The sequence below is a fragment of the Pinus tabuliformis genome, chromosome 9 (genome assembly GCF_031772625.1).
Source record: "Pinus tabuliformis cultivar Carrire ecotype Pingquan chromosome 9, CPIR1, whole genome shotgun sequence".
NCBI lineage: Eukaryota > Viridiplantae > Streptophyta > Pinopsida > Pinales > Pinaceae > Pinus > Pinus tabuliformis.
Genome location: NC_142307.1, coordinates 1,627,483,248 through 1,627,507,440, shown reverse-complemented (window position 1 = coordinate 1,627,507,440; position 24,193 = coordinate 1,627,483,248). Strand labels below are relative to the sequence as shown.

Below are 24,193 nucleotides of genomic sequence, written 5' to 3'. Positions count from 1 at the left end.
ATTGCAGATAGAACATAAACATAGATCGCAGAAGACAAGCTGTAACGAATAAAATATATATTAATAATGTAAAATAATATAAATGATAATAAGCATAAATAATTATTAGTTAAGTAGTAATTAGGTTGAAGAGGCATGTCTAATTGAGACATGACTCTTCATGAAGAGACATTTGCCTGATATATAAGCAAGCCTCTCGTTCTCATTTGTAAATCAATTCTCATTCTTATTCTTATTCACATATTTAATATATAATATTTGTACCCTCATGGATATCTTGATATTCCAAGTCTTTTGGAGTAATTAATTTATAAAAGGAACTTTGTTCGCTTCATGTGGTATCAGCGCAGTTCGGTCCTCTAGGTTGTTTAACCAGTGCACAAAGCTCGCTCTCCGATCCAAGTCTTTGGCTATCGACTCTTCGTCAAATTTATTGCTGTTGCAGTTCAAGCGTTTTGCTAAATGTTTAGGAGTTTCTCCTTTTCTCCATTTTTCTAGGCCTTTGGCCATAAAAAAAAAATTAACCAAAAAAAATATATAAGTAAATAAATTAAAAAAAGAAGAAGAAAAAAAAGTAAAAGAAAAAACAAAACGGATACAAAATCTCATACCAAGTATATTTAAAACTTTTTATGTGGAGAAGCCTGTGGTTTTAAAAACAACCCATGGTAATTGCCCATGGTATTTTAAAAAGTTAAAAACAAAAAAAAAACAAAAAACAAAAGGAATACGTTTTACTTTTTACGTGGAGAACATTCTAACGGAGGTTTTAAAAGCAACCCATGGTAATAGCCCATGGTATTTTAACATCGTGACCGTGTCATATGAAAAGACGTGACCTTTATATTTATTAAGTGTGGTGACATCATAAAAGTTTATATTAAGTGTGACTCTTATATTAAAGTGAGGTGACATTAAAAGTTATCAAGGGAGTAATTAAGTATATAAAAAAGGGACCAATTTATTATTTAAAAAAATAAGTGAAACTATTATTATTATAAGATCATAAAGTTATTTTGAAAAAGGGTCTTAATATAAAAAAATACATACATATATAGAAGGAAACGTTATAAAGAATCCTTCTTCCATTCTCTACATCCATCATCACTTCCACAGAATGATGTTATCCAGTGTACAGAGAAAGACATTCGAAGCCGAAAAAGAGATCAAGTTTTTTTTCATCGACAAGCTTTGAGGACAAAGCTTTTTGAGGAAGGAGGCAATGTAACGAATAAAATATATATTAATAATGTAAAATAATATAAATGATAATAAGCATAAATAATTATTAGTTAAGTAGTAATTAGGATGTCTAATTGAGACATGACTCTTCATGAAGAGACATTTGCTTGATATATAAGCAAGCTTCTCGTTCTCATTTGTAAATCAATTCTCATTCTTATTCTTATTCACATATTTAATATATAATATTTGTATCCTAATGGATATCTTGATATTCCAAGTCTTTTGGAGTAATTAATTTATAGAAGGAACTTTGTTCGCTTCACAAGCCAAGACAAGAGGATACAAGATGTGGCACTCGCCAAGGACAAACCCCAATGTGGGGAAACCCTTGATCAATTCTTCTTATATGTTCTTCAATAGTTCAGCAGAGAGAGAGAGAGATAGTACATTTACAACAGAAGTCAACACTTTGACTTATCTAAATAAGAGCATAGATCATCTCTAAGTAGATGATACATGAGGTAGTTGAACTCAGTTGAAGACATGCTGCTTCAACTGATTCTCCCAGGTTACTCCATCACCATGCTGCACCTATCATTGTGCTGCTCCTCATCATCATGTTGCACCCATCATCACTATGCTGCATCTCATCATGCTTCATCAATCATGACTGTACCCATCGCTGTACTGCATCATGTGCCATTGTTGCACCATGTTTGCCATACTGTCCCATGTGCTTGCTGCACCATGTGACCGCACCTTGGTTACCATATTGTTGTTTCATTGTTAGCATGTCTTTGTTGCTGACCCATTGTTACATTGCTTCTATCATGCCATCATTGTAACATTGCTGCTATCATGTTGTCATTGTAACATTGTTGTACCATGCCATCATTTCTATCATGCTGCCCATGCATCTTGCTGCACTATCATGCATTCAAACTTCATGGGTCACCTTGTTGTCACATTCCTAGCACTGTTGTCCCACTGTTAGTGACTACTGCTCCTATGATTGCTTGATGTCCCATTTGTGTTTGCAACACCATGTGACCTTGCTGTCCCATCTTCCTTTGCTGCCCCATGTGACCTTGTTGTCCCATCTTCCTTTGCTGTAATTTCTTGGACTGGTTAGGGCACACAACAGTCCCTAACTGTCCTCAAATCTGGCCCAGAATTTCCCTTATGAAATGCGGTCTACCGTAGTGTGAACAAACCTCATTTAAATGACTACGTCTAGGGTATTCTAGGACTGCAGTTAGAGCTTCCTTAGGACTGCGGCTAGGGCTTCCTTAGGACTGTGTCTAGGGCTTCTTTAGGACCAACATAGAGGTTCCTTCCATGGCTGAGATCTGATCTCCATTAGGGCTTCCTCTCCTAGATTTCTCTTCCACTAAAACCCAAAGCGAGTGGAGAGAAATCAAGAGTGAAGTGTGTGTGAAATGACTCTCAAGTCATCTCCTTTTATACTAAAACGTTGGGCACATGAGGGAGTTATTTGGTTGCTGGCCGACCTTGACGAATTGTCCCATAACACAAATAAATTCATATCTCCATGAATACTTATCGGAATCAGATGATCTTTAGATCAATCCTATACCTCTCAATGAGAGAGATCCAAGAAAAATATCAGTTGTCATAAATAAGATGACCAACCTGGAGTTTGGCCCTAGTTCCCAAATTTAACACTCCCTCTCAACTATGGAGAACTCCATCTGCTAATCCATCTATCAGACTATACAATCTTTGTCATGGCCCTACACTGCTCTACTCTGCTGAACCATGAAGAAAAAGAATTGATCGAGAATGTCTCATAATATTCTCTATTGACCCGAAGTCAAAATCCCATATGAAGAGAGTGTGTCATACCACTCTTTATTGATCCCAGCTCAGTTCCAAGAGAGAGTGAGTCATATCACTCTCACTGACCCAAAGTCAGTTCCAATTGATCCCAGATCAATATCAAAAGAGAGTGTTGCAAACCACTCATATTGATCCCAGATCAATGGAGGTCATCCTAGCATAGGGAGTATAGTAAATACAACGATGCGTCCATCGATAGTACTAATATGGTCCCTACCCCATTTCCCTACTCATTGGCCAGATGAGAGGTACTTCCCATGAGTCCCAGACTACATGGGTAGGATGCCTCGACAGGAGAACCACTCATCCTGTCCATAAGTCACCACGGGGTATCACAGGGGAAGGCTGAACCATTCACCCTGTACACAACACACCATTAGGGGAGGGTGAGTTTCCTTATGGTCGCTTGTTGCTCCAAAAAGTACCCCAAGCCCCCCAGATCTCCCAGAGCTCAATGCATGCATCATGCAGGACCCTCATAAGAGTGTCTCTCAACGACTTCAAGTCGTTCTGGAAAGTCACAAATTTGACCTTTCCTTGGGGCTTCGACAGAATGTCTGCGACTTGCACATCAGTCCTAATGCGATGGAGCCTTCTTGCTCATCGATGTACCATATCCCAGATAAGGTAGTATCTGATGTCTATATGCTGGAGCAATCATAGAATATGGGATCCCTCAACAATCAAATCCCCCCTGGTTGACACAAAAGATCACGGTGGTATCCATCATGTGTACAAACAGCTCACTGAAGAGCTTCCACAACCAAGCAGCTTCACACGAGATCATACTCGTAGCTATGTATTTGGTCTCAGCAGTGCCTAAAGCAACCAACTTATGCTTCCTACTCCTCCAGGATATCGAAGCAGAACCCAAAGAGAACCAGCACTCAAAAGTGCTCTTGCGATCCTCCACACTGCCTGCCCAGTCAGCATTCGAATAATCATGCAGTGTCTCGTTTTCGGCAGTGTATCTCAATCCATGAGAGATTGTGCCCCGAAAATATCTTAGAAGATTCTTGGCATCAATCTGGTGAGGCTCAACCAAATATGAGCTCAATGTGCTAACTGCAAAACATATATCCGAACGAAAGTTCACCAAAAACATAAATGTGAATGAGTTTATGAAACTCAGAGGCATTTCCCAAATCTAGTCCGGCATCACTACCACATAACTTCTGAAAGTTAAGCTCCATTGAGGTAGTCACGAGCTTGTAGTTTACCATTCCAAATCCGGAATCCAACTCCCTCTTACTTTTGCAAATGAGGGTCTGCACCTGTCAGAAAGAGGTCGTCCTTAGAAGGTGCCAGTATGAGAGGTCTATCATCCACAACCTTCAAGCAATGGTTTGGATCGGCTTCACTCCTAGTGAATCTCAGCTTCATCAGACAGCTATCAATCCTCTCATACACCCTCTTACTTTTGCAAATGAGGGTCTGCACCTGTCAGAAAGAGGTCGTCCTTAGAAGGTGCCAATATGAGAGGTCTATCATCCACAACCTTCAAGCAATGGTTTGGATCGACTTCACTCCTAGTGAATCTCAGCTTCATCAGACAGCTATCAATCCTCTCATACTATGCACGGGGTGTTTTGCTTCAAGCCATAGAGGGCTTTCTTCCACCTTCATACATGAGATTCCTGATCATGAATCTCAAACCCCTCAGGTTGTTCCAAACCTGTGGACCTGCTACATGAGGGGAATGGTCCCCTTGTAAGATTTTCCTTCGATACATCTCAGACATGTACCTTCATGCTCTTTTTGAATTCAGGCATCCCTATCACCATCTGACTCACATCGGGTAGGGCCCCATAAAGTAGACCTCTGGTGCTATAAATGAGATGTGTCAACCGACATGGTCCCCAATGGACCATCTTGCAACTTGATACAAATTGCCAATCCTGAACCCATGAGTAAAAGCATCTTTGAAAATTCTATTTTCAAACACGTACCTTTCCATCGATGAATGGCGCCCTAAAACCTTTGACTTCCATTGCTGAAATGGACACCAGGTTCTTCTTGCGATCAAGTACATAAAGAGATTCTCGTAAATGAATCGAGTTACCCTCATCCAATTGAGGGGTAACATTCCCTACACCCTTTTCGAGATAGGTGGCATCGACTCCAGGTATAATCCCACGATTGTTTCTATCACTACCAAATTAGAGAAAGCACCCTTTTATCCGATGAAGTGCCTTGAAGCACTACAATCAATAAGCCAGATTCCCAAAGAGTCTGAAGGAGAGGACCAATACAAGATAACGCTTCTTTATCTTATCATAAACAACACTAGATTCTTCATACCTGAGGTTCCTTGCTTTCTTTGAAGAGTCAGTCATTTCCTTGATGACCTGCATTACCTGTCATTCCTCTGATCATTGACGATGTCTCTGGAATGATTGTTATCATCATCAAGTGATGTGTCCCTACCATTCGGACACTACTTCGCATAATGGTTGAACTTATTACAAACAAGGCATTTGCCTTTCCTTCCATCCTTAGATCTAGACTTCCCAATGAAGTGATCTTTAGGTAGGCCATCAGAAGCTTCCGCTGCGCCATTCTGATAATATTCTCTGCTTCGACTTCACCCTTGGTGAATTTGAAGATGTTGATTTGGGGTAGCATCGAATGTGCTCTAGCCACGAAAATTGGTGGAGAGGCTAACGCACATGAGATCTCCAATACCCAGAAAGGGTTTGGGCAGATTCTAAACAGTTTGGGAAATATTAAAATAATTAATATTTTTAATGGAGTCCCTAAGTCTAAACTTAGGAAAAATAAAATATTAATGTGAATTAATATAAACCTGTGTTAGAATGGTCCAAAAGTCATAGATTAAGCCAGATCTAATCTTAGTCGTTGATTAGGGACTTAATCTCAGTCGTTGATTTATCAATGAGAAAACTATAAGAGGAGGCTTGAGGGTCACTTGGAGAACACATTGAGGGAGATCAGTCAGTTCAATTTCTGGAGCGGGGTTAGCTGAGGAATTGGAACTAGTGGTCTGGTGAGTAGTCAGGAGGCAGCAAGTACGGAACAGAAAGACCGAATCAACCACTGGAGACCAGCGTTGAGGCAGGAGAGGCAAACTCAGGGCATTTCAAGCAGACGCAGAGGCAGCAGGGGACTGCGCAGTCACTAGCTAGGCCTGCATGGGTGACACAAAGAGGCCCAGGGCTTACGCAGTCAAGCAAGGGCTGACCCAGAGTGTCTAGGAGCCACGCAGAGGTCAACCAAGCTAACGCTGGGACTGAGAGAGAATTTTTCTCTCTGTGGGTAAGTCAATTTGGCACCCTATTGTACTGAAGAATTGTTGAATAATAAAATCCTCCCTTGCTGCACCGTTTTCCCACATTGAGTTTTTCCCGAGACTGTTGTCCAAAATAACTGTGTCAATGTCTTGATACTTGTGCATGTATTTGTTTCTGTATTACGGTGTGATATCTGCAGCAGAATTTGTTTTAATGTTTATTGAAGGAATTTCATAAATAACTTATTGAAGAACAAGTAGGAAAAGTAAATCAGTTGTTGCTGTGATAGAATTTTCACACAATATCAGAGCGAGTAATCAAAGACAGCAAGGGAAAATCAGTTATGGGTCGAGACCATGATGCAGAAGCATCCACGTCAAGGGACTCGCACAGATTTTTAGAAGATTGCACAAGAGAAAGAGACTTCAATTTCTCTATGTTGGCTTCCAGGCTGGAAGAATAAGTGGCTTGTATGACTAGTTATGCATCATCAGAAGCGTGGTATATAGATAGTGGAGCCTCATGTCATATGACGGGAATCAGGGAATGTTTCTCAGAATATCGAGAAGAGAAGATGAACTTTTAGATCACCAAGGGGAACAAGGCAAAGTGTACTCCAGTAGGGAAGGGTACCATAGTTTTTCAAATAGAATCAGGAGAACGGTTCTGTGCTACAAATGTGTTGCATGTACCAGGATTGGGGATGAACTTACTTTCCGTGTCAAAACTTCAAGGCAAGGGCTATGACGTCTACTTCATCAAGGAGAAGGTATACGTCAAACACCCAAGCTGGAAAAAGAAAGTGCAGATCGGAATCAAAAGTAATAGGTTTTATAGATTACAACTAGAATCACCAATGGCACTAATAAGTAGTCATGGAGACAAGGACTTGAATGAACTATGGCAAAGAAGAATGAGACATTTGCACCATGGAGCTCTGAGAATTCTCAAGAGCACTGTAACAGGAGTTTTGGATCTGAGTACGGAACGAGATGATGTATGCAGGGGATGCACTCTAGGAAAGTATGCCAAGGCAGCATTTCCTAGGAGCAAACACGGGGCCAAGAGTGTACTAGGATTGATACACTCAAATATTTGCAGACCTATGTCCGTCAAAGCTCTCAGTGGTGTTGAGTAATTCGTTACCTTCGTTGATGACCACTCAAGGAAAACTTGGATTTATTTTCTAAAAACCAAGGACAAGGTTTTTTGTCGATTCAAGGAGTTCAAGGCTTTGGTGGAGAATCTGACTCGGAAGAAAATAAAAGTTTTGCATTCAGATAATGGTGGAGAGTATGTCGATAAGGACTTCACTGATTTTTGTGCTACAGAGGGCATCAAAAGAGAGTGGACAGCTCCCTACAATCCAGAGCAAAATGGAGTAGCAGAAAGAAAGAACAAGTCTATTGTAGAAGCAGCTAGGGCCATGATGTATGATCAGGATATGCCAAAATTCCTATGGACGGAAGCATGCAACACAGCAGTCTATGTTCAGAACAGGACTCCTCATTGAGCGTTGGGCAAGATTACTCCAGAGAAAGTTTTCACAGGGAAGACACCTGAAGTCAGGCATTTCAGGATATTTGGGAGTTTAGCATATTGCCGCATACCTGAAGAAAAGAGGAAGAAGCTGGATCAAATTGCGGAAAAAGGATATCTGGTGGGATATAGCGAGAACGCTAAGGCATACAAAATCTATCTTCCAGGGAGCAGGAAGGTAGTAGTTCAATAAGATGTAAAGTTCATGGAGGACAGGGCTTTCAGAAAATCTCGTGAGATGCCTTCTGAGGAGCAATCAAAAGAGGAGTCACTGGTTAAGCCTCTTCAACCAAAGGAAGTAAAGAATTCTTCCTCGGGTCAGGAAGATTCTCAAGATGTGGAGGAGGAGCTAATAGAAGCACCAGCTGGCAGAGGAAGAACTAGCAGGGAACTTCGTCAGATTCTACGAGATGCAGAGGACTTCATCAGTGCACCAAGAAACAATAAGAGGGAGCGAAAATAGCCAAATAGATATCAGGCATTAGTAGCTCAGGATGGAGAGCTTGCCAGTTTCAAGGAGGCAGCTCAACATCAGGTTTGGCTAGATGCGATGATAAAGGAGCACAACTCCATAATGGTGAACGATGTCTCGGAGGTGGTGCCAACGCCTCAAGACAGATTAGTGGTAGGTTCAAGATGGATCTACAAGATCAAATATGCTACAGATGGCAGTGTTGAGAAATACAAGGCCAGGTTTTGGCTAAGGGGTATGCTCAAAAGGAAGGAATTGACTATGAGGAGACCTTCGCCGCGGTAGCCAGGTATACATCTATTAGGACCATGATATCTCTTATAGCTCAGATGGAATGGGAGATTCATCAAATGAATGTCAAAACGGCATTTTTGAACAGGGTAATAGAAGAAGAGGTATACATTGAACAACCATAGGGCTTTGAGACTCATGAGAAGAAGTCTCATGTATGTAGATTGAAGAAAGCCTTGTATGGGCTGAAACAAGCACCGAGAGCATGGTATGGACGAATAGATGGCTACTTGCAGAAGATGGGATTTGTCAAGAGTGACACAGATCCGAATCTCTACTATCTGGTTGTAGAGAACAAGCCGCTAATCTTAGTATTGTATGTGGATGATCTCTTTCTGACAGGATCATCCCGGCTCATTAGGGACTGCAAGAAGAATCTAGCCACAAAATTCGATATGAAGGATTTGGGACGAATGCATTACTTCCTAAGGTTGGAAGTTTGGCAACAGAAGGGAGAAATCTTCATTGGGCAAGGGAGGTATGCTACAGAAATCCTAAAAAGATTCAGGATGGAGGATTGTAGACCCATGGCTACGCCAATGATCACCAACTGGAAGAAGATCGATGCATCAGAAGACAAGGATGTTGATCCCACACTATACAGGTAGCTCCTAGGGTCCCTGATGTATCTGGTCAATACAAGGCCAGATATTTTCTACGTTGTCAACACCCTTAGTCAATTCATGGTGGAACCGAAGAGGGCACACTGGGCAGTAGCCAAACACGTTCTCAGGTATTTACAGGGAACAGTCGATTATCGACTTTTGTACACCAAAGGTAAGGATATCAGTTTGAGTGGATTTACTGATGCAGATTGGGTAGGAAGTTTAATGGATCGAAAAAGTACCTCTGGGTACTGTTTCAACATTGGATCAGGAATGACCTCTTGGTGCAGTAGGAAACAGAAGTCTGTGGCTCTGAGCCCATCTGAGGCAGAATATATGGCAACGAGCATAGCTTCGTGTGAGGCCATATGGCTTAGAAAACTGCTTGTGAACCTATTCAGAAGGAATATGGAGGCAACTAGGATCATGTACGATAATCAGAGTTGCATCAAGCTCTCTGAGAATCCAGTGTTTCATGATAGGTCGAAGCATATTGATATCCAGTGTCATTTTGTCAGGGACTGTGTCCAACGAGGAGTTGTACAGTTGAACTACACTCCCACAGGAGAACTAGTGGCGAACATCCTCACCAAGGACCTTGGAAGGACAAAGTTTGACTACTTTAGGGAAAAGATGGGGATGGTAAAGAACCCGTTTCAGTAGCAGAAATGGCAGTGATGACAACACGGATGCAGAGGGAGCCGCAGTGCGGATGAAGTGTTGGGAGAAAGGACCAATAGCAGCACGGATGCAGAGGGAGTTTTCATGCAGATGAAACAATGGCAGTGGCAGAGCCATGGGCAGCAGTACAGGATGCAGCAATGCAGACGATGTTGAGCAGGGAGGCTTAGCATCAGCGCAGGAACTAATGTCGGATGATCAGGGTGATACTCAGTGAGGAGTATTGCTAGAGCACAATCATCGCTAAGAGGGAGTGTTGATTTGGGGTAGCATCAGATATGCTCTAGCCACGAAAATTGGTGGAGAGGCTAAGGCACATGAGATCTCCAATACCCAGAAAGGGTTTGGGCAGATTCTAAACAGTTTTGGAAATATTAAAATAATTAATATTTTTAATGGAGTCCCTAAGTCTAAACTTAGGAAAAATAAAATATTAATGTGAATTAATATAAAACTGTGTTAGAATGGTCCAAAAGTCATGGATCAAGCCAAATCTAATCTTAGCCATTGATTAGGGACTTAATCTCGGCCGTTGATTTGTCAACAAGAAAAGTATAAGAGGCTTGAGGGTCACTTGGAGAACACACTGAGGGAGATCAGTTAATTCAATTTCTGGAGCGGGATTAGCTGAGGAATTGGAATTAGTGATCTGGTGAGCAGTCAGGAGGTAGCAAGTACAGAACAAAGAGATGGGATCAAACACTGGAGACCAGCGCTGAGGCAGGAGAGTCAAACGCAAGGCATTTTAGGCAGACGCAGAGGCAGCAGGAGACTATGTAGTCACTAGCTGGGCCTGCGTGGGTTCCTTCCATGGCTGAGATCTAAACTCCATTAGGGCTTCCTCTTCTTGATGAATCAATGCCTGATGTAGAAGAACCCATGGATCCGATTGATCCTCATCCACATGATCCTTCCTCTTCTAGGAAGAGGCCTTCATGGCTTAGGGGGATACTTGATGATGCTGAAGGACATGCTGCACCCTAAGGAACCTTCTGTCAAAGTAAGAAACCTAATAGGTATTAGGGATACCTAACCATCATGAGCACAATCATACAAAATGAGCCTTCATCATTCTCAAATGTCGTCAAGCATTAAGTATGGAAGGATGCTATGACCATAGAATATGAGTCTATTATGGAGAATGATGTCTGGGAAGTAGTTCCCAGACCCCGGACAAGACAATTGTTACTTCAAAATGGCTTTACAAGATAAAGCATGCAGCATATGGAAGTACGGAAAAGTATAAGGATCGTTTTGTTGCTGGTGATTTCTCCCAAAAGGAAGGTATAGACTATGATGTGATATTTGCACCTATTGCCAGAATTACGACCATCTGTTGATCATAGCCCTTGCCGCTTCACAAGGATGGAACCTACATCAGATGGATGTCAAGACTGTGTTCTTACATGGCTCGATCAAAGAAGAAGTCTACATGGAGCAACCCGAAGGATTTGAGATTTATGATTGAAAATCTCATGTATGCAGGTTGAAGAAGGCTCTCTATGTGCTGAAGCAAGCACCCCGAGCATGGTATGAGAGGATTGATAGCTACTTGATGAAGCTGGGATGCACTAGGAGTGAAGCCGATCCTAACCTTTACTTTAAGGTTGAAGATGACAAGCCTCTCATACTGGTGCTGTATGTGGATGACCTCTTTCTAACAGGTGCAAACCCTCTCATTCACAAATGTAAGAGGGAGTTGGCTTCTAAATTTGAAATGAAGGACCAAGGACTTGAAGTGTGGCAGAAGCCAAGGGAAATTTTCCTACCTCAAGAAAAATATGTGGCAAAGATATTGGAAAGATTCGTTATGATGAACTGCAAGCCTGTGACTACCTCAAGGATCTTAACTTTTAGAAGTTATATGGTAGTGATGTCGGACCAGATTTGGGAAATGCCTCTGAGTTTCATAAACTCATTCGCATTGATGTTCTTGGTGAACCTCCATCCAAACATATGTTTTGCAGTTAGCGTTGTGAACTCATATTTGGTTGAGCCTCACTAGATTGATGCCAAGAATCTTCTGAGATATCTTCATGGTACAATGGATTAAGATACACTGCCGGAGATGTGAGACTACTTGGATATACTGATGCTGATTGGGCAAGCAGTGTGGTGGACCGTAAGAGCACTTTCGGGTGCTGTTTCACCTTGGGATCTGCTTCGATATCCTGGATGAGCAGGAAGCAGAAGTCAATGGCTTTGAGCACCGCCGAAGCAGAATATATTGTTGTTAGCATGACCTCATGTGAGGCAGTCTGGTTGTGAAAGCTCTTCAGTGAGCTGTTTGGATTTACATTGGATACCACTGTGATTCTCTATAACAACCAGAGGTGGGATTCGATTATTGAGGAATCCCGTATTCTTCGATTGCTCCAGCAGATAAACATCATTTGGGATATGGCAAGTCAATGAGCAAGGAGGCTCCATCGCATTAAGATGATGTACAGGTTGATACACCTTGTCAAAGCCCTGAGGAAAGATCTAATCTGTGATTTTCCCAAACAACTTGGAGTCGACAAGAAACCCTTGTAAAAGGGTCCTGCATACATTGAGCTCTGGGAGCTCTGAGGGCTTGTGGTTCTTACTGGAACAACATACGACCACAGGGTGACTCACCCTCCCCTGGTGGTGCGCACTGGAACAAGATGATTCGCTCTCTTGTGGGACAAGATGATTCGCACTCTTGTGGAACAGGATGATTCGCTCTCCTGTGTAGCAGGATGATTAGTTCTCCTGTGAGGCCTGGATTGATGTGTTCTCCATGGCAGCCTGGATTGATGTGTTCTCCATGGCGATTGTAGCAGGATTGATGTGTTCTCCTGTGAGGACAGGATTGATTAGTTCTCCTGTCGAGGCATCCTACCCATGCAGTCTGGCACTCATGGGAAGTACCTCTCATCTGATCAATGAGCAGGGAAATGAAGTTAGGGACCATAGTAGTACCGATGGACGCATCATTGTATCTACCGTACTCCCTACGCTAGGATGACCTCCATTGATATGGGATCAATGATATTGGTCTGGGACCAGTGGTAGGAGTTGTACCCTACTATGACGCTGACTTCAGGTCGGTTGAGACTGGTCTGGGACCAGTGGTAAATACTTCGAGACTGACTTCGTGTCAGTGCAATACTATTCTGGGACCAGTGAGAGTGGTACATACTATGACGCTGACTTTGGGTCAGTTGAGACTGGTCTGGGACCAGTGGTACACTCTCTGAGACTGTGATACTGGTCTGGGACCAGTGGTAGGAGTTGTACCATACTATGACGCTGACTTCGGGTCGGTTGAGACTGGTCTGGGACCAGTGGTACATACTCCGAGACTGACTTCGTGTCAGTGCAGTACTGGTTTGGGACCAGTGAGAGTGGTACATACTATGACGTTGACTTCAGGTCAGTTGAGAATGGTCTGGGACCAGTGATACACTCTCTGAGACTGCGATACTGGTCTGGGACCAATGATAGGAGTGGTACTTATTATGACGCTGACTTCGGGTCAGTTGAGACTGGTCTGGGACCAGTAGTACGCACTCTGAGACTGACTTTGAGTCAGTGGAGGATGATATTGGTCTGGGACTAATGGAGTTGTACACACTATGACGCTAACTTTGGGTTGGTTGAGACTGGTTTGGGACCAGTGTACATACTCTGAGACTGACTTTTGAGTCAGTATGATACATCCTCGATCATTTCTTCTTCTTCACAATTCGAACAAAAGCAGAGCAGAACAAGAACAATGCAAGAGCAGAGCAGAATAGAGCAAAACAGTACCGATCAGTACAGGGCAGAACAAGACAAAGTAGAACAGGTAGAATAGAGCAGAGCACGGCAAGGGTCAGGCTGTACAGGGCAGTGCATTTGATGGATGAATAGTAATGACGGATAGACAGATTGCAGATGCAGTTCTCCCTGGTTGAGAGGGAGTGTTAAAATTGGCAACCAGGGCAAAACTTCATGTGGGTCATCTTATTCATTGCTGATAAAAATTTTATTAGATTCCTTTCGTCGAGAGGTGTAGGATTGATATAAAGATCATCCGATTTTGATAAGTATTCATGGAGATATGAATTTATTTTGATTATGGAATTATTATCAAGCCGACCTACAATTCATGTAGGCTCAGAAGCCCAACAGTCGCATCTATTCAAACACCAACATTGTGTATAAATATTGGAGGACTTTTCCTCATTTGCACTCACACTTCTCATCACATCTCTCTCTCTCTACTGCACAGAAATGAGTCTCTTCTCTACTGCGTAGAAAAGGGTCTCTCTCTCACACATGTGAAGCCAGAAGCTGTTGAACCTGAAGCTGCAACTACAGAAGTAAAGATTGACCTACATGGCCTAGAAGATCTCCTCTTTGGGACTGCGTTGTAGGTTCATCTGAATGAGAGGCTTGTCATCTCTCATACTGGTGCTGTATGTGGATGACCTCTTTCTAACAGGTGCAAACCCTCTCATTCACAAATGTAAGAGGGAGTTGGCTTCTGAATTTGAAATGAAGGACCAAGGACTTGAAGTGTGGCTGTTAAATTGGCAACTAGGGCCAAACTCCATGTGGATCAGCTTATTTATGACAACTGATATTTTTATTGGATCCCTCTCGTCAAGAGGTGTAGGATTGATCCAAAGATCATCCGATTCCGATAAGTATTTATGGAGATATGAATTTATTTTGTTTATATAATTATTACCAAGCCGACCAGCAACTTGAGTAGGCTCAGAAGCCCAATAGACGTGTCTATTCATCATCTACGTTCTAGTATAAATTGGTGAGGATTTGAAGTCATTTTAACACACATTCTTGGTGTGTTCTCCTCCTCTCCACGTCTTGGGTTTTTGGAGAAGGAGGGACACCTAAAATATACATTTGCTGATGCCCTAGCCGCAGTAGCTGATGCCCTAGCCGCAGTAGCTGATGCCCTAGCCACAGTTCAGTTGTGCCCTAGCCGCAGTGCAGATGATGCCCTAGCCGCAGGCTTATAAGAAGATCTAAATGCAGATAAGAGGAGACTTATGTGCAGCATGAATAAGCCCCTATACGCTGTCTCAAGAGGCTCAATCCGCAGATGAGAGGAGGGCTAATATAGGCCCTAAATGAAGGTCTGAATCCATTGTCTATTGACCCTATATGCAGCAAGAAAGAGACTCCTTATCCACAGTCATAATCTGCCTTAGCCGCAGTCAAAGAAGGAGGTTCCAGCCACAGCAAATGGAGGTCTTAAGCAGCTGTATAGTAGTGCCCTTAGCCGCAGTAAGGGGAGCCCTTATACGCAGCCCAAAGAGACCCAGTTGCTGTCACCTAAGCCGCTGACATAATGCTACATTGCTGTAGGTAACAGCGTGGCCTATTTCAGGATTGTTTGGGCATAATCAAGCTGTTCTTGATCTCGGTGTGCTGAGCAAAAGAATCCGCAAAAAGGAGGAGCTAGGGATAGTAGTTTAAGGAGTTGTTTGGATCACTGTTTGAAGGGACTAAAGTTACAGTCCACTGATGGGCTAGGCCGCAGGCCATAGCCAGCAGTTGGAGGCCTTTATTTAGTAGCTGCGTTCAGAAGGTAAGCAGCCCTATAAGGCAGCGTATCATTGGAGGATTGTATGAAAGCTAGCTGCAGTAATCAGGTGAACTGTGGGGCATGGTTAAGGTGTTGTGGCTCTCAGAGGGTGCCCTAACAAATGACCATGTCTACCATGCACCTGTCCTTATGAAAGGTACCAGATTAGCAGCCTTGACATGATCAGTGAATCGGCAAAGGAAGGAGAGTCTTATGGAAGGAAAACTTCAGTAATATGGGTAACTGACTGAGCTGTTCATCTGCTACATATCTTCAGTCCTTGGGATCAGATCTGCAACCTCATTGTGTCATCGTCAAGGTGAAGATCTCTGATGTCTGATCTCCTATTTGGCAAGTCAAGTATTGACTTAAAATCATTGTACTCTATCTCTCTCTCTCTGCTGAACTTTGAAGATAAAAGAAGATTTGATCAAAGGGTTTCCCCACACATTGTGGGGTTTGTCCCTGGCTTGCGCCATATCTTGTGTCCTCTTGTCTTGGCTTGTCTTCTGCGTTTTATATTTATGTTCTATCTGCAGTTTATCATAATGCTGATGTGATTGCCAATTGTGAAAATTTAAATAAATTGCTCTAGCATAGAACATACCAAAAATTAACAGTGGCAGAAGCCAAGGGAAATTTTTCTATCTCAAGAAAAATATGTGGTAAAGATATTGGAAAGATTCGGTATGATGAACTGCAAAACTGTGACTACCTCGAGGATCTTAACTTTTAGAAGTTATATGGTAGTGATGTCGGACTAGATTTGGGAAATGCCTCTGAGCATCATAAACTCATTCGCATTGATGTTCTTGGTGAACCTCCATCCAAACATATGTTTTGCAGTTAGCATTATGAACTCATATTTGGTTGAGCCTCACTAGATTGATGCCAAGAATCTTCTGAGATATCTTCATGGTACAATGGATTAAGATACACTGCCGGAGATGTGAGACTACTTGGATATACTGATGCTGATTGGGCAGGCAGTGTGGTGGACTGTAAGAGCACTTTCGGGTGCTGTTTCACCTTGGGATCTGCTTCGATATCCTAGATGAGCAGGAAGCAGAAGTTGGCGGCTTTGAGCACCTCCGAAGCAGAATATATTGTTGTTAGCATGACCTCGTGTGAGGCAGTCTGGTTGCGAAAGCTCTTCAGTGAGCTGTTTGGATTTACATTGGATACCATTGTGATTCTCTATAACAACCAGAGGTGGGATTCGATTATTGAGGAATCCCGTATTCTTCGATTGTTCCAGCAGATAAACATCATCTGGGATATGGCAAGTCAATGAGCAAGGAGGCTCCATCGCATTAAGATGATGTATAGGTCGATACACCTTGTCAAAGCCCTGAGGAAAGATCTAATCTGTGATTTTCCCAAACAACTTGGAGTCGGCAAGAAACCCTTGTAAAAGGGTCCTGCATACATTGAGCTTTGGGAGCTCTAAGGGCTTGTGGTTCTTACTGGAACAACATACAACCACAGGGTGACTCACCCTCCCCTGGTGGTGCGCACTGGAACAAGATGATTCGCTCTCTTATGGGACAAGATGATTCGCTCTCTTGTGGAACAGGATGATTCGCTCTCCTGTGTAGCAGGATGATTAGTTCTCCATGGCGGCCTGGATTGATGTGTTCGCCATGGCGATTGTAGCAGGATTGATGTGTTCTCCTGTGAGGACAGGATTGATTAGTTCTCCTGTCGAGGCATCCTACCCATGCAGTCTGGCACTCATGGGAAGTACCTCTCATCTGATCAATGAGCAAGAAAATGAAGTTAGGGACCATAGTAGTACCGATGGACGCATCATTGTATCTACCGTACTCCCTACGCTAGGATGACCTCCATTGATATGGGATCAATGATATTGGTCTGGGACCAGTGGTAGGAGTTGTACCTTACTATGACGCTAACTTCAGGTCGGTTGAGACTAGTCTGGGACCAGTGGTAAACACTTCGAGACTGACTTCGTGTTAGTGCAATACTATTCTGGGACCAGTGAGAGTGGTACATACTATGACGCTGACTTTGGGTCAGTTGAGACTGGTCTGGGACCAGTGGTACACTCTCTGAGACTGTGATACTGGTCTGGGACCAGTGGTAGGAGTTGTACCATACTATGACGCTGACTTCGGGTCGGTTGAGACTGGTCTGGGACCAGTGGTACATACTCCGAGACTGACTTCGTGTCAGTGCAGTACTGGTTTGGGACCAGTGAGAGTGGTACATACTATGACGCTGACTTCGGGTCAGTTGAGAATGGTCTGGGACCAGTGGTACACTCTGAGACTGCGATACTGGTCTGGGACCAATGATAAGAGTGGTACTTATTATGACGCTGACTTCGGGTCGGTTGAGACTGGTCTGGGACCAGTAGTACGCACTCTGAGACTGACTTTGAGTCAGTGGAGGATGATACTGGTCTGGGACTAATGGAGTTGTACTCATTATGACGCTGACTTTGGGTTGGTTGAGACTGGTTTGGGACCAGTGTACATACTCTGAGACTGACTTTTGAGTCAGTATGATACATCCTCGATCATTTCTTCTTCTTCACAATTCGGACAAAAGCAGAGCAGAACAAGAACAATGCAAGAGCAGAGCAGAATAGAACAAAACAGTACCGATCAGTATAGGGCAGAACAAGACAAAGTAGAACAGGTAGAATAGAGCAGAGCATGGCAAGGGTCAGGCTGTACAGGGCAGTGCATTTGATCGATGAATAGTAATGACGGATAGACAGATTGTAGATGAAGTTCTCCCTGGTTGAGAGGGAGTGTTAAAATTGGCAACCAGGGCAAAACTTCATGTGGGTCATCTTATTCATCGCTGATAAAATTTTTATTAGATTCCTTTCGTCGAGAGGTGTAGGATTGATATAAAGATCATCTGATTCTGATAAGTATTCATGGAGATATGAATTTATTTTGATTATGGAATTATTATCAAGCCGACCTACAATTCATGTAGGCTCAGAAGCCCAACAGTCGCATCTATTCAAACACCAACATTGTGTATAAATATTGGAGGACTTTTCCTCATTTGCACTCACACTTCTCATCACATCTCTCTCTCTCTACTGCACAGAAATGAGTCTCTTCTCTACTGCGTAGAAATGGGTCTCTCTCTCACACATGTGAAGCCAGAAGCTGTTGAACCTGAAGCTGCAACTACAGAAGTAAAGATTGACCTACATGGCCTAGAAGATCTCCTCTTTGGGACTGCGTTGTAGGTTCATCTGAATGAGAGGCTTGTCATCTCTCATACTGGTGCTGTATGTGGATGACCTCTTTCTAACAGGTGCAAACCCTCTCATTCACAAATGTAAGAGGGAGTTGGCTTCTGAATTTGAAATGAAGGACCAAGTACTTGAAGTGTGGCAGAAGCCAAGGGAAATTTTTCTATCTCAAGAAAAATATGTGGTAAAGATATTGGAAAGATTCGGTATGATGAACTGCAAAACTGTGACTACCTCGAGGATCTTAACTTTTAGAAGTTATATGGTAGTGATGTCGGACCAGATTTGGGAAATGCCTCTGAGCTTCATAAACTCATTCGCATTGATGTTCTTGGTGAACCTCAATCCAAACATATGTTTTGCAGTTAGCATTATGAACTCATATTTGGTTGAGCCTCACAGGATTGATGCCAAGAATCTTCTGAGATATCTTCGTGGTACAATGGGTTAAGATACACTGCCGGAGATGTGAGACTACTTGGATATACTGATGCTGATTGGGCAGGCAGTGTGGTGGACTGTAAGAGCACTTTCGGGTGCTGTTTCACCTTGGGATCTGCTTCGATATCTTAGATGAGCAGGAAGCAGAAGTTGGCGGCTTTGAGCACCTCCGAAGCAGAATATATTGTTGTTAGCATGACCTCGTGTGAGGCAGTCTGGTTGCGAAAGCTCTTCAGTGAGCTGTTTGGATTTACATTGGATACCACTGTGATTCTCTATAACAACCAGAGGTGGGATTCGATTATTGAGGAATCCTGTATTCTTCGATTGCTCCAGCAGATAAACATCATCTGGGATATGGCAAGTCAATGAGCAAGGAGGCTCCATCGCATTAAGATGACGTACAGGTCGATACACCTTGTCAAAGCCCTAGGGAAAGATCTAATCTGTGATTTTCCCAAACAACTTGGAGTCGGCAAGAAACCCTTGTAAAAGGGTCCTGCATACATTGAGCTCTGGGAGCTCTGAGGGCTTGCGGTTCTTACTGGAACAACATACAACCACAGGGTGACTCACCCTCCCCTGGTGGTGCGCACTGGAACAAGATGATTCGCTCTCTTATGGGACAAGATGATTCGCTCTCTTGTGGAACAGGATGATTCGCTCTCCTGTGTAGCAGGATGATTAGTTCTCCATGGCGGCCTGGATTGATGTGTTCGCCATGGCGATTGTAGCAGGATTGATGTGTTCTCCTGTGAGGATAGGATTGATTAGTTCCCCTGTCGAGGCATCCTACCCATGCAATCTGGCACTCATGGGAAGTACCTCTCATCTGATCAATGAGCAGGGAAATGAAGTTAAGGACCATAGTAGTACCGATGGACGCATCGTTGTATCTACCGTACTCCCTACACTAGGATGACCTCCATTGATCTGGGATCAATGATATTGGTCTGGGACCAGTGGTAGGAGTTGTACCATACTATGACGCTGACTTCGGGTCAGTTGAGACTGGTCTGGGACCAATGGTACATACTCCGAGACTGACTTCGTGTCAATTCAGTACTAGTCTAGGACCAGTGAGTGTGGTTCATACTATGACGCTGACTTCAAGTCGGTTGAGACTGGTCTGGGACCAGTGGTACATTCTCTGAGACTGCGATACTGGTCTGGGACCAGTGGTAGGAGTTGTACCATACTATGATGTTGACCGCGGGTTGGTTGAGACTGGTCTGGGACCAGTGGTACATACTCTGAGACTGACTTCGTGTCAGTGCAGTACTGATCTGGGACCAGTGAGAGTGGTACATACTATGACGCTGACTTCGGGTCGGTTGAGACTGGTCTGGGACCAGTGGTACACTCTCTGAGACTGCGATACTGGTCTGGGACCAGTGATAGGAGTGGTACTTACTATGAAGTTGACTTCGGGTCGGTTGAGACTGGTCTGGGACCAGTGATAGGAGTGGTACTTACTATGAAGCTGACTTCGGGTCGGTTGTGACTGGTCTAGGACCAGTAGTACGTACTCTAAGACTGACTTTGAGTCAATGGAGGATGATAATGGTCTTGGACCAATGGAGTTGTACTCACTATGACGCTGACTTCGGGTTGGTTGAGACTGGTCTGGGACCAGTGGTACATACTCTGAGACTAACTTTTGAGTCAGTATGATACATCCTCGATCATTTCTTCTTCTTCATAATTCGGACAAAAGCAGAGCAGAACAAGAACAATGCAAGAGCAGAGCAGAACAGAGCAAAACAGTACCGATCAGTACAGGGCAGAACAAGACAAAGCAAAATAGGTAGAATAGAGCAGAGCAGAGCAAGGGTCAGGCTGTACAGGGCAGTGCATTTGATGGATGAATAGTAACGACCGATAGACAGATTGCAGATGAAGTTCTCCCTAGTTGAGAGGGAGTGTTAAAATTGGCAACCAGGGCAAAACTTCATGTGGGTCATCTTATTCATGGCTGATAATATTTTTCTTAGATTCCTCTCGTCGAGAGGTGTAGGATTGATATAAAGATCATCTGATTCCGATAAGTATTCATGGAGATATGAATTTATTTTGATTATGGAATTATTATCAAGCCGACCTACAATTCATGTAGGCTCGAAGCCCAACAGTCGCATCTATTCAAACACCAACGTTGTGTATAAATATTGGACTTTTCCTCATTTGCACTCACACTTCTCATCACATCTCTCTCTCTCTACTACACAGAAATGAGTCTCTTCTCTACTGCGCAGAAATGGGTCTCTCTCTCACACATGTGAAGCCAGAAGCTATTGAACCTGAAGCTGCAACTACATAAGTAAAGATTGACCTGCGTGGCCTAGAATATCTCCACTTTGGAACTGCGTTGTAGGTTCATCTGAACCTCTTTTAAAAGCCGCAAGTTTTGGTGGTGGAATGAAATCAATCCGACGAACGATTTGCAAGATATCGACTGCCCTAGTTTGAAGCCGAAAACTACTGAAACTGAAGCTGCAACTGCAGAAGTAAAGATTGACCTGCGTGGCCTAGAAGATCTCCTCATCTGAACTGCTTTGTAGGTTCATTTGAACCTCCTCTCGAAGCCGCAACTTTTGGTGGTGGAATGAAGTCAATCCAACAGTCGGTTTGTGAGATATCGTCTGCCCTAGTTTGATAATGAAGCCGATAATGCTGATGTTGCTAATCTAAGGTTTGCTACTGCTGATATGAATCAGATTTATTGTACTATTTCTCTCTGCTAAATTATTGAAAATAAAAGAAGATTTGATCAAAGGGTTTCCCCACACATTGTGGGTTTTGTCCCTGGCTGGCCGCCACATCTTGTGTCTCGTCTTGGCTTGTTTTCTGTCGATCATTTAATGTTTTATCTGCACTTTACATTATGTACATGTGATTGCTAATCTGTGGAATATAATAAGAAAAAGAAGTAAACTGTTATAAGCATAGAACATACCATAACTCAACACTTTTCCACTAAAACCCAAAGCAAGTGGAGAGAAATCAAGAGTGAAGCATGTGTGTGAAAAGACTCTCAAGTCATCTCCTTTTATACTAAAATGTTGAGCACATGAGGGGGTTATTTGGTCGCTGGCCAACCTTGACGAATTGTCCCATAACACAAATAAATTCATATCTCCATGAATACTTATCGGAATCAGATGATCTTTAGATCAATCCTATACCTCTCGATGAGAGGGATCCAAGAAAAATATCAGCTGCCATAAATAAGATGACCACATCGAGTTTGGCCCTAGTTGCCAATTTTAACATTATCAATATTTGTCAATTCATAATCAAATTGTACACATGCACAAAACATGAAAGCCAAAGAAATGAAACATAAACAGATAGTATGCATACTCTGCAATTCCAATAAATATTCATTTCATTAATAACATAAATAAACATTACAGATTTAGAGGAATTATGACACACACAAAGAAAAGTTCAAAACCATGATCAACGTGTCATGAACAATCTATACAAATCCAGCTTGCAAATTGCATGTCAAAAAAAAAAATCATCTTTCTAGTGTTTAAGTGAACTTAGAATGATGAACCTTAAAAGCAGAGTGCGGCAGTGTGAAAGTTAGAGAATACGCATGGAATCCTTGTGCATTTTATAAGGAATGCAGTCAGGAGCCTCCCGGGCACTTGTATCATAAGTATTAATACAATAAGAATCCTCAGCTATCTCAATATGATAATAGTCCAAGATTTTGAAGTCCAATTTGCAATGGAAGGTGCCTTGAAACAAACCCATCAACAGCACAATGGTTTTTCAACATGTTACATTGCTGATGAATGAAAAGTGTCCCATAACTAACATATCACCTTAATCCTACAATAGGTTGCAGCCTTCACAACACATATAACCAAAATAGCATTCCAAGATGGGAGATGAAAAATAATAATACTAAATTAGAGAGGAGCATTTTTTTTGATGATTGATTCATTATATGGAACTTTGCATCTCCTTTCAAATGACCATTCTTCCTATAGTAAGAAGGCATGTCAAATGTGGCGAATATTTGGCAAGTCAATTGGACTTGAAATTTCCAGCACAACTCATTAGGTTTTGTTGATTTTTGTGTAGCATCGGGAGGTATTCCTGCATGCCAAGAGGCCTCCTAAGTCAGCCCAGAAGAATTATGGAAATTAAAACAAAAATTTTATTTTCTGGGCATCATGTAGGCTCAAAATGGTCAAGTCAGCCCCACCATGAAAGAGTGTGTCCCTTGGTCAAAATTCACCCATTTGACCTATATAAATACATGATGTGCTACTCCACTTTGACTAATTCGAAAATCGTCACACATTCTCTCTTCTATTCCAGCCACACATGCAAAGTAAAAGGAGATTTTCGGAGGTCTGACCGAACTATATCTTAACTGTTTGACTGTATTTGACCTGCTGTTTGACCAAGATATATGGCTGAGTTTGACAACAGAAGAGGCCGAGTTTGACTGCAGAAGAGGACAAGTTGACTTCAGGAGTCAACCACAGGTCCAAAGTTGACCACAGGAGCTAAGTTGACCAGGCCAAAAGTTTGACCAGATTTTATTATTTGAGTGGTTTGACCAGGATTGACAGGCTGGAATTTTGACCAGATTTGACTGGTATTTAGACTTGGATTTTGGCACATATTGCTAGACAAATTTCGGAATTGGAAATCTTGTTGACGAATAATTTCTCCTAGAAGAAATATTGTTGGGTTTTCTCCCAAGTCTGGATTTCCCAGAGTAAATTTGTTGTCCCTATCATGCATGGTTCTCTTTATGATCTTATTTTTTCATTGCAATACTGTTGAAATCTTCTATGTATAATTGCTCAATAAAATCGGTGGCATAAGATAAATTGTATGAAGATTATTAGGTAGTAATTATCAAATCAGACGATTGGTTTCTACTATGCATCTTGTAGAAAATTCAACATCGTATCAGAGCCTTGTTAAAAGAGCAGCCATTGAGGTCTAGCCCTAGAATGAAAGCCACAGCCTAAAGGTGAACGAATCTGTGGGGGGCAAATTATGTGACTAGTTTGGAGGTATGTTTGGTAACCA

At 42.5% G+C, this 24,193-nt stretch overlaps 1 long non-coding RNA gene across 1 annotated transcript in view; it reads right to left on the bottom strand.

Annotated features, from left to right (window-relative positions):
* The window catches only part of LOC149155053 (uncharacterized), a 70,783-nt gene that overhangs the window by 2,118 nt on the left and 44,472 nt on the right, over positions 1–24,193 (bottom strand). The window lies entirely within an intron of this gene.